The 14,698-nt window shown below is 38.5% G+C and overlaps 1 protein-coding gene across 1 annotated transcript in view; it reads left to right on the forward strand.

The window, feature by feature from the left end:
• SP3 (Sp3 transcription factor) overlaps window positions 1–14,698 on the forward strand; it is a 59,525-nt gene that overhangs the window by 12,054 nt on the left and 32,773 nt on the right. The gene's annotated exons all lie outside the window — the stretch shown is intronic.

Consider the following 14,698-nt stretch of genomic DNA (forward strand, 5'->3'; position numbering starts at 1 on the left):
AATTTATTGAAATAACTCCCATCACCCTTTAAAGATTTTTTTTTTCTTTTGAGAAAATTGAGCTATATGTTTAGATAATTTGAATTGTCCCAGAGCTTCAGATCTGGATTTGGAAATCTTTTAATTACTTTCGAGCCTTCTTAAGCTAGAGTTCAGAGCAGCAGATGTCAAATTGGGGATCCCTTTGATCCTCTCAGAGGTTCTTGATGTCAGAACTGTTTTCACGGTAATAATAATTTATTTGCTTTTTTCACTTTATTAATGTTTGCACTAATGGTGCGAAAGTGGTGGTAGGTAAAACTGCTGGTGTCTTAGCACGAATCAAGAAATTGCATTAGTCTGTACTAGTAGTCTTTGTATTCTTTGTGACTGTGCTCTTGCAGTTTAAAAAATGCTAGTTTCACTGATGTGTATCCTTGATGAACCAGTAAAAGGTTATTTTTACTAAATCTTGACCTTTGAATGCTGCATGTCTTTTTTTTTTTTTTGAATAACAGCTTTAAGATATAGTTCAAATACTAGAAAATTTACCCTTTTGAAGTATACAATTTAGTGGGTTTTAGTATAGTCACAGAGTTGTGCAGCCATCACCATCATCTAATTTTAATTCATTTTCATCACCTCCCCACCCAAAGGAAACCCTGCAACATTAGCCGTCACTACCCCATTCCCCTTCGTCCCAGCCTTTGGCAACCACTAATTTACTTTCTCTGGATAATTTGGACTATACTACTATGATTTCATATTAATGGGATCATACAGTTTGTGGCCTTTTGTCTGGCCTCTTCCATTTAGCTAAATGTTTTTAAGTTTTATCCATTTTGTAGTATGTAGAGGTATGTCATTCTTTTTAATGGTTGAAAAATATTCCATTGTATGGATATACCACATTAATTTACCCATTCAACAGTTGAAGGATGTTTGAGTTGGTTCCTCTTTTGGGCTATCATGAATTAATGCTGCTGTGAACATTTTGGTGGGACATACTTTTTAATATCTCTTGGGCATACACGTAAGAGTGGAATTGCCGGGTCATGTGGTAACTCTGACTTTGTGAGGACCTGCCAAACTATTTTCCAAAGTGACTGTACCGTTCTACAGTTTCTCTACATTTTCACCAACAGTTGTTGCTGTCCATCTTTTTGATTATAGCCATCGTAGTGAGTGTGAAATGGTGGCTTATTGTGGTTTTGATCTGTATTTCTCACTGCCTGCCTCTTTACTCTTTTTTTGATTAAATGGGAAGCATGCTTTTTAATAAAGTACCCTGCTTACAGAAATAAGATAATTGTCTTTGACAATCACCTTTTTTTCCTGTTGACCGCTTGTATGAGTTGCAAACTGAACATGCTGTTTTGATGAAACATTGTTTGTCCTTGAAAGAACAACTGACAAACTATGGTTAAGACTCAAAGTTTGTATTAAATGAAAGATGTTTTCTCTAACCCATGAACAGAATGAGCTTGTCACTTAATGGACGCTGACAATATTTGCTGCCAGTCATGTAGGTTTTCAAGTGAAAATTAAAATTTTGGAAAACTTGAGTCTATTACCTTGAGCTTAATAACTTCATACTTAAATACTTTTATGAAATGGGTGGTGATATTAATAGAGGATTTAAAAAAATATATTATAATGAAACATGCTGTTTTTTAAATGGTCAACACATTATATTAAGTAATCATACATGGATAAAAAATCCAAAGTGTGACATAGACCAGTAACAGAGTACAGAAAGTTTATTGATTTCAGAGTCCACATTGCAACTAACCTTTAAGAAATCGCCACTTGTTGAAGTTGATGTAGTATTGAAGAACAATATCCACAGTTGGCTGAAAAGGCTTATTAAATTACTCCTCCCTTTTTCAACTACATATATTTGTGAGACTAGATATTCTTCATATACTTCAACCCAAACCATATTATGCAACAGGTTGAATGCATAAGCAGATGTGAGACTCATCTGTCATCTTTCAACTAAGATATTAAAAAAAGGATTTGCAAAAATGGCCACTCGTCATTAAAAAATTTTTTTTTGATTTTGAAAAACAGTTTATCATAAAATGGTAATTTTTGTTAATAAGTAATTTATTGCTTTTAAATGATTAATAAATTAAAGTTTGTTATATTTTCTAATATGGGAAATACCAATATATATAATCTATATGAACAAAAATCCTTTGTTCAGTAATATTTAAAAGTTTATTTATAAAAAAAAAAAAAAGATTTATTTATTTATTTCTCTCCCCTTTCCCCCCACCCAGGTTGTCTGTTCTCTGTGTCTATTTGCTGCGTCGTCCCTGTCTGCTTCTGTTGTCAGCGGAACGGGAATCTGTGTTTCTTTTTGTTGAGTCATCTTGTGTCAGCTCTCCATGTGTAGCGCCGTCGTGTGCGGCGCCGTTCCTGGGCAGGCTGCACTGTTTCTCGCTGGACGGCTCTCTTTATGGGGCACACTCCTTGCGCGTGGGGCTCCCCAGTGGGACGGCACTCCTTGTGCGCATCAGCACTGCACATGGGCCAGCTCCACATGGGTCAAGGAGGCCCAGGGTTTGAACTGCGGACCTCCCGTGTGGTAGACGGACGCCCTAACCACTAGGCCAAGTCTGACGCCCTAAAAGTTTAAAAGGAGTCTTTTTTTTTTTTTTTAATCTATTTATTCTCCCCCCCACCCCCACCCCGTTCCCTTTTTGTCTGCTCTCTGTGTCTGCTTGTATTCTCATTAGGCGGCTCTGGTAACACATCTGGGACCTTCTGGAGTGGGAGAAAGGTGATTACTCTCTTGCACCACCTCAACTCTCTGTTCTGCTATGTCTTCTTACTTTCTCTCCTCTGTGTCTTTCGTTGTGTCATCTTGCTGCGCCAGCTCTCAGCATTGGCTGGCATTTCCGTGTGGGGTGGCTTTCCCACACTGGGCGGCATTCCTGAGCTGGGCAGCTTTCTCACCCAGGAGGGCACCCATGCATGGGGCGGCATTCCAGCGTGGGCCGACTCTGCATCGGCCAGCTTGCCGCATGGGCCACCTTGCCTTCACTAGGAGGCTCTGGGCATTGATCCCTGAACCTCCTGTATGGTAGAGATAAGTCCAGTTGGTTGAGCCACATCCCTTTCCCTAAAAGGAGTCTTGAGAACAAAGAGTTTGGGAACCACTGGTTGAGTGACATTCTTCTGAAGCCAGAACTGATAGTTTTTGAAAACCAATTTCTTAAAGCTTGCACAAAGTTATTCAGTAATAGAGTTCCTATAAATGTTAGAGAAACATCTTAAGATAATTTATTTATAAGTTTATGGATTTATGTTGGTTCTGAAATTAGATTGGTATAAAATACCAAAGGCTTAAGTAAAGTCAGATATTTCCAAAATAGAAACATTATATGAGTCAAATACAAAGTGAAGTTTTAAAAGTGGCAATTCTATTTATTTTTTAGCATATTCAGCATCTTTTCTTTTTGAAAATTTTTTTCTATTTAAAAAATTTTTTTTTCCTAAACAGGTAATTTAGTTTATTGAGTGGTGGCAAAGAAGAGAGCCATTTAATTAGAATTTTGTTCTAATTTGAAATAAATAAATATTGAAGTGAATAAGAATAAAAATGCTAGATAGAACACAGCATTTTTAGTAATAACCTGGAAGTTTTCATTTTGGGACTATCGACTATCAGATAATAGGAAAACTACTCATTGATGTATTTTTTTAATTGGCTAGAAGGGAGAGCAACTGTTTCAGGTCTAGTATGGCCAGATGAAATGATTAAAACTTTAACATCATCGGTTTACATTTTTATATTTGGCAAGTATGGAATTAATATAACATTTCCAAAAAATGAGAAGGCACATTTTTAACTGGGCTTTAGAATTTCTTTGACTTTTTTTTTTTTTTCAGCTCCCCTGTAACAAAAGAAGCCCTAGGGTGCGGGTGTAGCTCAGTGGTTTGAGGGCCTGCTTCCCATATATGAGGTCCTGGTTTCAATCCCTGGTACCTCCTAAAACAACACACAAAAACCAAAAGAAGTCCTTCTCCTACCCATTTAAGTAGTCAGTATGACTCTCTGCCCCTCCTCATGTGTGGTACTTTTTAGTGCCTGATATCCCTTAGGAGCAAAATCCTCGTTATTCTTGGAACGTACAGCCCAGAGGCCTATCCATTGCTTGTATTTCTGTCATCTCTTGCCCACTGAGAAATGGATGCTGTTTTAGAGAACTTCTGTCTTTGTAATTTTAATTTTTACTTTGTCATTTCTGTGTATTTTGAAACTAGGTGGGAGGAGACAAAGTATGAATTGACAGTATCTTTTCTAGTCAGATAATGTCCCCCAAATTTTATCCCAATCTCTCAAATTTTAGTCTACCACATTTTGTTTTATCTTAAACACAGCTTTATCCTTCAAGATGGGGCATATTTGAAAAGCAGATGTTTGAAGTACGAAGAAAGGTTTATATAAGACATTACTTTAAACTACTTAATGTTTAGAATTTTCCATTATCCATGAAAAACTAGATAGTTGCGGACTAATTGGTACTTGGTGCTTATTGCAGTGAGAGATTGGAAGCCCTACAAAAAGTTGAATTTTTCTTTAATTACTTCTTAAGTGTTGAAGGACAAAAGGAAGGAATCTCCTGTGTGCTTTTACTGTGTCAGATACTGTTTTGGGTGTTTTTAGATATATTACTTTATATAATTCTCAGAATAATCTTGTTAGTATGCTGACAAATGGGTAAGGAAGAAAACTAGCTCCAGCCTTCACAGCTACTATATGTTCTTTCTACTGTATTATCTTACCTTGGTGTTCTGGTATTTAATTTACATCAATAATGTATTTTTCTTCCTATTTTTTTTCTTGTTATTTTTGTTTCAGATTTCCTTTTCATTTTGGGGAAAAGATACTAGCCTTCTTAAGTATTTTTTCGTGATGAACGGAGCCAGTGTCTTCTGAAATGTTTTTTATTGGCAGTTCCAACAAAAATAAAAGTAACCAACTTTATTGGTTTTACCCAAGGAACATATCAGAGCTGACTTACGTAGAAATGTGCATATACTGCTAATAGGCCAAGGCTTTTGTGTAAAAAAAAGTAGAGTGTATGGTAGAAATGTCATCCTTAAAATGTTTATGAAAGAATGGAAAAATGTGAATGATTTAGATCCATGCTGTTTTTAAGTAATTTGTAGATTGCATGTTTGGCACTGATACACAAATAGGGGACCAAGCTGTTGTTTTTAGATATTACACATTAAAGTCAACTTTTTAAGATATTATTAAGGGGGTGTCTGGGGGGCAATGGTCATTATTCTGTAGTTACTTCCTCTTGATTAGGACAGTAGCCTCTGCCTGACAGGCCTTAAACCTCTTCTCTTCTATTGTGGTTCAGGGAAGACCAGTATGGCACCCTAGTTGGAACTGGATGGAATTCCAGCATAACTAATAAGGTGTTGATTCTGTAAGAAATAAACCTGATTAGAATTTTGAATTCCTTTTAAAAGGATATTCCTATTAAATATTCCTATTAAAAGGATAAAGAGATGGTGGTAGGTGGACCCAAAAAGGGGGCCATTCAAGACATACTAGACCTCAAGAGTGAGAAAGGCCAAGTGCCTTCAGAGGCTGCACCCTCCCAAAGTTGATGGGAAACAGCATTCTTCTTAAGTTCTTTTATGCTGTTGGTTAACTCTACGGAGAGATTATGGTAGACCTGCTGGGTTTGGGTATAAACTGCCAACCCTAGTTCCCACAGCAGTGGTTATGTTTAGAACAGCTAGGAGAGGTACGAAGAGAGGAACTGCCCTACACATAAACTCACAAAGATAATATAGGCAACAACAAGAAAAGCATATGGCAAACAAAGACAGTACTTAGGAGAGCCATTCTTTTATAGAAAATTAATTAAGTTTACCAGGACTTTTAACATGTTCAGTATTCCTCTACATATGATCTGGAATAGGAAAGATATCATCATAATCATCAGGCATATAGGTACAGTACTTTATACTAATCAATGCACAAGTTCCTCTTTGAGCTGCAATTAATAGATCTAAGCTCCAGGTTTGCAATACCATACATGTTGTCTCTTCATGGGAGCAGGCCATAATACCATTTGTACTTAACTTCTACTCACAGTACTCTGCTAATTATTGCTCCGCTTGGTATGCCCTGCACACAGCCAGCATGCTTCAACATGGTTCATCATAGAGAGAGACTAGGAAGGTGAGGCTCCAGTGTTTCACCAGCCTGGTGCATAGTGCCTTTTGGTACTATGAAACAGCCAGTCTCGAGTCACTGTCCATTGTACATCTGGCCATATCTAGCATCCAACCATTGCTTCCTGCTGCAGGAGCTGAAACTGCAGCATACTCTCCACCCATTTCAGGAGCATGTTCAGAGATGTGGTAGATAACTTTTATTGTTTTAGGGATCAGTGACCAACCTAACCAATATCTCAAATGGAGAGGCACCATGTTAGGTATTTGGGCCTGGTTTGAATGCATGAGAGAGTTTGACAATACTGAAGTCTCTTGGTTTTCATTCGCTTTTTAAACACTTCCAATGCAGTTTATAATATATCAGATGAGCTTAACATTTTAGTACTTTGTTTTTTACTTTTACACCTTTACCATGACATTAATTAATAGGTATTTTACTTTAGCAGTATAGGAAAAACTACTTTCTCAATTATTTTATGAAAACTGAGGAGTCCCAATGGAATCAAGATACTTTCCTTACCCCCACTTTAACATGCAGATTGAATCCTTAAGTTTTTAAAACTGATATTTTTTTACTTTTTATGAAGGTGTAATTTACATAAATAAAATTCACCATTTTTAGTGCACAGTTCTGCACGTTTTGATATATACACTGTTGTGTAATTACCATCACAATCAAGATACAGTGTATCATTTCATACCCTCTCCCCCCATTCCTTCATGCCACTCTGGTCAGTGCTTTCCTCTCACCCCTAGTCTCTGGCAGATATGTGTATGAGACATAAAAGCTTCTTTGAGGTCCTCAATCATTTTTTTTTTTTAAAGATTTATCCCCCCCCCCTTTGTTTTGCACTCACTGTCTGCTCTCTGTCCATTTGCTGTGAGTCGTTCTGTGCCTGCTTATCTTCTCTTTAGGAGGCACCCAGAATTGATCCTGGGACCTTCTGGAGTGGGAGAGAGGTGCTCAATCTCTTGCGCTACCTCAGTTCCTTGGTCTGCAGAAGGCCCTGGGAATTGAACCCTGGATTTCTTATATAGTAGACAGGAGCCCAGTTACTTGACCACATCTGCTTCCCTTCTCCATAATTTTTAAGAGTTAAAGGGATCAATGTTTTTTTATAGTTGGTTTGTTTAAATTAGGATTCAAATAAATATATAAATCAGGATTCAGAAAGGGAGTTTGATGTGCCCTCAAATCTCACTTTTTTCACCTAATGGTTTTAGCAACAATTTTCCATTGTTATTTGGATTCATTATTTTGAGTTGCAGAATTGATTTTTCTAATTCTCCCATTCCTTTTGTTTTTATAGCTTTGATTCTTTAAAGAACTTGTCTCAGGTATTTGGTTATCTCCAAATATAGTCTGTAAAAGAAAGGCAGGTTGGGAAACGGACTTTGGCCCAGTGGTTAGGGCATCCGTCTACCACATGGGAGGTCCGTGGTTCAAACCCCGGGCCTCCTTGACCCGTGTGGAGCTGGCCCATGCGCAGTGCTGATGCGCGCAAGGAGTGCCCTGCCACGCAGGGGTGTCCCCCGCGTAGGGGAGCCCCACGCGCAAGGAGTGCACCCATAAGAGAGCCGCCCAGCGCGAGAGAAAGTGCAGCCTGCCCAGGAATGGCGCCACCCACACTTCCTGTGCCGCGAACGACAACAGAAGCGGACAAAGAAACAAGACGCAGCAAAAAGACACAGAAAACAGACAACTGGGGGAGGGGAGGGGAATTAAATAAATAAAAATAAATCTTTTAAAAAAAAAAAAAAAAAAGAAAGGCAGGTTAAACTATTCATTTTTAAAAATTTATCTATTGCAGAATGAGTTAGCTGCCAGAGATTCCCTATTTTTGGGGGGGGTGTTATTAACTCATTTTTTTAATCTTTGTATTTTAATCCATTGTAATCATTCTTGGTAGATTTTTTCTAGTGCTAAAAGAAATGGAATTCTAAGTATGAAAACAAAGAAATTGGAGTGGGGGACTCGTGAGGTGTTGGTCTGTGGGTAAAGGTTCTTGCCATTATTAGGAGGGAAATCTCCTAAAGGCCGATAGTTTCAGCCTTCTTACAGAAATTCATTGGGTTGGATGTAAATAACTATCAAGAAAACAAAAATCCAAACTTTAGTTTCTAAACTGGGAGGTAGAAAATTTATCAGTCCAACAGAAAATAGTGAAGAAGTAACACAGCAAAGAAAGATAGTAATAACAGATGTAGAAATTCAGGAAAGCCCTGAAAAGGAAACAGAAAATACATATTAATAATTCCACAGCCAGCAAAATCAGTAAATTATCTGCTAACATTCTGCTATATATAGTTTTCTTGTCTTACTTGTGCATGTTAAACTTTTTTTGTAAAACTGGGATCATATAGTCTACACAACAGTTTTGTAACTTTGTTTTTAACTGCATTATTCCATTGGTTTTCTACAACAACAGGCCTATTTGGTTGCATTTATATGTGTTGTTATGTGGATGTTATTTAATTATTCCTCTCGTTAGGTATTGAGTTTATTTCTCACTTTTTCCTGTTACATACAAATTTGTGTTCACATCTAATTATTTCCTTATGCAGAATTACTAAAAGTGGAATTGAGTTTAAAAATGGAAGGTTTTTTTACATATTGCAAAAAAAAATGTGAGAACAGATTTTTTGCATATTTTGTCAACATTGAGATTAGTCTATCAAATGGGTGAAGTTTGGGAGTGAAAATAGAATCTTATGCATTTATATGATTATTGGGGAAGTTGAACATTTTTGCATGTCTATGGTTATTTGTGCATCTTTAGTATATTGCCTTTTGTTTTTTCCTTTTGCATGTTTTTTCACTGCTAATTTATAAGAGACCTTTCTATGTTAAGGATACTAATCTTTGGTCACATACTACAACGTACTACAAATATTTTCCCCATTTGTTTTGCCTTTAAGTCTGAGTTTTAGTATATGTTAAGTTTTTTTTTTTTTTTTTTTTTCAGAGGAGGTACTGGGGATAGAATACGGGACCTCGTATGTGGAAAGCAGGTGCTCAAACCACTGAGCTGCATCTGCTCCCTACACATAAGTTTTTTTTGTTTTTACTTTTTTTTCCTTTACACTACTATCCCCGCCCCCTTGTTGTTTGTGCTTCCTGTCTGCTCTCTGTGTCCATTCACTGTGTGTTCTTCCTGTATCTGCTGGTCTTTTTTTTTTTTTTCTCTTTTTCTTTAGGAGGCCCTGGGAACTGATCCCAGTACCTCCCATGAGGCACTTACTTGCTTGAGCCACCTCATTTCCCTGGTCTGCTCTGTCTCTCACTGTCTCTCCTCTGCGTCTCCCTTTGTTGCGTCATCTTGCTGTACCAGCTCTCCGAACCTGGGGTCTCCCATATGATAGACAGGAGCCCCGTTGCTTGAACCTCATTCACTTCCCTACACATAAGTCCTTAATAGACTTTAAAAAATATATATTTATTTATTTATTTCTCTCCCCTCCCCCCACCCTGGTTGTCTGTTCTCTGTGTCTATTTGCTGCGTCGTCGTCTTTGTCCGCTTCTGTTGTTGTCAGCGGCATTGGACTCTATATTACTTTTTGTTGCGTAATCTTGTTGTGTCAGCTCTCCATATAGGTGGCGCCATTCTTAGGCAGGCTGCGCTTTCTTTGGGCCTGGGCGGCTCTCCTTACAGGGCGCACTCCTTGCGCATGGGGCTCCCCTCCATGGGGGACACCCCTGCATGGTACGGCACTCCTTGGGCGCGTCAGCACTGTGCATGGGCCAGCTCCACACGGGTCAAGGAGGCCCAGGGTTTGAACTGTGGGCCTCCCATGTGGTAGACTGACGCCCTAACCACTGGGCCAAGTCCACTTCCCTTAATAGACTTTTTGAGCAAAATAATTTAGAAACTTTCAAGTGTAGTTTCTGTTAGTTTGTACTGATTTCCAATGGCAACAGTATGAAAAAGACTGGGAATTTTAAAATACAATTTCTGTGACTAGAAAAATCTAGAATACATTATGTGACTTGTAAAATAAAATCATTTTTAATGTATGCTTTTGGTCAACACTTATTACTGTCTTAGTATTTTATGGAAAAATAGAGATCATAGATTTATGGTTAATTCCTTGAGGGTGATACTTTCCTTCAGTCTCGCATGCCTATTTATTTTAACATTGTTAAGTATAATAGTTGTATTTGTTTTGATCTAGTGATGTAATTTAAACCATATAGTAATAGAGGTAAGCCCGTTCAACTCATTGGATGCATCTTCAATAAATGACTTTTTAAAATTCTTCTCACTTCAATTTGTTTTCTGAAGTTGTATATTCCATTTATGATTAACAAGTTTCATGGTAATATAGCCGGTAATAAAAATGCAAGTAATTTTGGGTAGATACAACAGAATAATGGAAATATCTGATGTCTGATCCTTTAGAATGCTTTTTTTTTTTTAATTTTAATTTTTAAAGCTTTAGATTGTATAAATATTACATAAAATATAGGGGTTCACATATGCCCCACCCCTCCCACACTTTCCCATATTAACATCTTTCATTAGTGTTGTACATTTGTTATAATTGGTGAACGTATTGAAGCGTTGCTATTAACTGTGGACTATAGTTTATACTCTGCCCCCCCCCCCCAGTTTTATAAGTTATGACAAAATGTATAAATTGTTCTATAGTACCATGTTACTTTTAGTCTAAGGCAACAACTTTATTATAGCTTATTCTCTAAGCTATTTAGTTATTTTAGTGGTTCTTGGGGAGCATTTTTGTATCCACCTTCATTTGAGGAGGGTGCTTGATATTGATAATTATAGATACTCTTAGAACTTGGCATCATCATCCTATTGGCAACCTAAATTAGAGACGTCATTTAATCATGAAATGTTTGACAGTATGTTACAGTATTCCAGGTAATATTCTCCTGGTTCTTCAACTGTAACAGTGAAAAAGAAAATCCCCACTCTCATGAATCTTGTATTTTAGTGGTGGAAGACAAGCAAATCTGATTTTAGGAAATTAGTGGTATGAAGAAAATAAAAACAAGGTTATGGAATAGCAAGGAATAAGAAAAAACCAGAGAATGGATGACTGTTTTAGATAGAATGGTTAGGAACTATGTGCCTATAAGGACGTGAAATTCTAGTACATGTCTGAACATTAAGAAGGAGCATGCCATATTGAGATTTGGAGGAAAGATTATTCCAGAAAGGAGGAATAAGCTAATGTGGCTGGGGCTTTGTGAACTAGAAGTGTGAGTATGTGAGATTGGAGGTAGTAAGGGGCCAGATAATATAAGCCATAGGAAGGGATTTGGATTTTATTTCATATTTAGTAGGGAACTTAAATGACATAGCATATTTGGAAAAGACCCACATAGAAATTCTGGAATGAACATAAAATAACCAAAATTGAGAAAAAGCCTTAGGAAGTAGAAGAGAAGCCAGCAAAGGAAACAGAGAAGGAACTTCCAGAATAAGTGAATAAAATGAATTAACTACTTAAGGAAGGAGGAGAGAGTACTTATCTGTGTCGGATATTGTGGAGAGGATGTATAAGATGAACAAATGGGATGTTGAGTTTGGCAAGGTAATGATTGTTGGTGACCTTAACAAGTGTTTTCAGTGGGGTACCAGAGAGGAGAGCCTGAGTAGAATGGCTTAAAAGAATAAGAGACGAGGAAGTAGTGACAGTAATTATAAATATTTTGAATTTTTCTGTAAAGAGGAGAGGAATATGGAAATAGGATATAGTAGTTGGAGGTGAATTTGAGATACAGGAGGAGTTTTCTGGGAATGTTGCAATAAAAAGTTAGATGATAGAGGAGAAACTATAATGGAGGAAAGTTCTTAAAAATATCCTAAAGGTGAGCAGACTTGGCCCAATGGATAGGGCGGCCGCCTACCACATGGGAGGTCCGTGGTTCAAACCCCAGGCCTCCTCGACCCGTGTGGAGCTGGCCCACGCACAGGGCTGATGTGCGCAAGGAGTGCTGTACCATGCAGGGGTGTCCCCGCGTAGGGGAGCTCCACGCACAAGGAGTGCGCCCCGTAAGGAGAGCCGCCCAGCACGAAAGAAGGTGCAGCCTGCCCAAGAATGGTGCCGCACACACAGAGTGCTAACACAAGATGACGCAGCAAAAAGAAACAGATTCCCAGTGTCGCTGATAAGGATAGAAGTGGTCACAGAATACTCAGCTAATGGACACAGAAAGCAGACAACCGGTGGGGGGGTGGGGAGGGGAGAGAAATAAATAAAAAAATCTTAAAAAAAAAAAAGATCTTAAAAAGGTAAGGTAGTCAAGGGGTGCAGATGTAGCTCAGTGGTTGAGTACCTGCTTCCCATGTACAAGATACAGAGTTCAATCTCGAGTATATCCTAAAAAAAAAAAGGCAATCAAGATGAAATGTAAATGTAGAGGTTGGCCATAGGAGTGGTGGATAATCATAAATTATGTGAATGCCACAGGATAGAAATTGACAGATTTATGTTAGTAGGAACAATTATTTGTTACCCTATTGTGAACTAATTTCCTTCTGTAGTAAATTTGAGAAGGAGAAGGTATGAAATGGTCATCTTAGAGAATTGGAAAGTGAAATTACTAGAGAAATACAGAATTCCAGGACAGGACTGGGTGCCCACTTGAATAGTCAGGACAGTTGTGTGTTTTGTTTTGTTTTTTCTTTTTCTTCTAGTTCCCTTTAGCTACTTAAACATAGGTGCAGAGTTAACGCTGTTCTGTTTCCTGGTAGAAAATTCCTGGTCATTTTGATTCTGTATCATAATTCTGATTGATTGTTCCTCTGCATTCTCATTTTGTTAGACTGAATATTAAATGTTTTCCTGGGCTGCTGTTATAGCGTCTAATCTAAGAGGAAAGATCCTAATCTTTCCAGTGCATTAAAATTTTTTCTTTTTAATTTTACTTGTTAAATAGTATCTGCACAAGGTCCAAATTCCGAAGGTGTTACAGGGTAATGAATAAAAAGTTTCTTTGCCTCCTTATCTTAACCCCCTATTTCCTCTCCCTAGAGGTAACTGTTGTTACCAGTTTTGTTTTTTGTTTTTTAAATAGAATATCTCTGGAAGGCTACATTTACAAATATTACCATACTTGTACATTCTCTCCCATTCCTTGAAATTGTACCATGCTATATCCATGCTTATGTATTTTGAAAATTTATTTTGGATGTCTTTTTTTTTTAAAGATTTATGTTATTTCCCTCCCCCCCCCCATTGTTTGCTCTCTGTGTCCATTCGCTGTGTGTTCTTCTTTTTTTTTTTTTTAAAGATTTATTTTTTATTTATTTAATTCCCCTTCCCTCCCCCGGTTGTCTGTTTTCTGTGTCTTTTTGCTGCGTCTTGTTTCTTTGTCCGCTTCTGTTGTTGTCAGTGGCACGGGAAGTGTGGGCGGCGCCATTCCTCGGCAGGCTGCTCCCTCCTTCGAGCTGGGCGGCTCTCCTTGCGGGGTGCACTCCTTGCGCGTGGGGCTCCCCTACGCGGGGGACACCCCTGCGTGGCAGGGCACTCCTTGCGCGCATCAGCACTGCGCATGGGCCAGCTCCACACGGGTCAAGGAGGCCCGGGGCTTGAACCGCGGACCTCCCATGTGGTAGATGGACGCCCTAACCACTGGGCCAAAGTCCGTTTCCCTGTGTATTCTTCTTTGTCGCTTGTATTCTTAACAGGCGGCACTGGGGATCTGTGTCTCTCTTTTGTTGCATCATCTTGTTGCGTCAGCTCTCTGTGTGTGCTGCACCACTCCTGGGCAGGCTGTGGTTTCGCGCGGGGCAGCTCTCCTTGCGTGGGGGCCACTCCTTTGCACTGGGGGGCATCCTTACACGGGGGCATCCCTGCGTGGGCTGGCACTCCTTGTGCATAGCAGCACTGCGCTTAGTCTACTCACCACATGAGCCAGGAGGCCCTGGGTACTGAACCCTGGACCTCCCGTGTGATAGGCAGCTGCTCTCAGTTGAGCCACATCCACTTCCCTGTGTTGGATGTCTTTCGATATTACAAATAAAGAGCTATCCCATCTTTAGCAATGGTAGTAACAGTATTCTCTTGAACAGATGTCTCGTAACGTATTTAATAAAATCCTTATTAATGGGTATTTGTTTTCAGTGTTTTAATTATTTTAAATAACACTGCGGTGAATATCCTTACGTGTATTTTTTTCCCTCTTAGAGCAAGAATGTCTGTCTGAAGCATGTACAGCTGAAGCATATATATCTAGAAACAAAATTCCTGGCTTAGAGGATATATACGTTTTTAACTTCAGAAGATATTGGAAGTAGTCTATTATGTCTTATACATCATTCCCTACCCTACCCTAAACACAGTCATATTGCCTTAAAAATCTTACTGGCTCTTCCATTGCCTTTAAAGTGAAGTACATTGAGTCTACAAATAGGTCTAGAGCTCCTTTTGTAGGGGATACAAAAAATATGCTACATCCGTGTTAAAATGCCCACTATCTAACAGGTTAGACTATTGTTTCTCAGCCTCCCTTCTGTTGATAATTTGGACCTGATAA

This window comes from Dasypus novemcinctus, chromosome 7 (genome assembly GCF_030445035.2).
Source record: "Dasypus novemcinctus isolate mDasNov1 chromosome 7, mDasNov1.1.hap2, whole genome shotgun sequence".
NCBI classification, from domain to species: domain Eukaryota; kingdom Metazoa; phylum Chordata; class Mammalia; order Cingulata; family Dasypodidae; genus Dasypus; species Dasypus novemcinctus.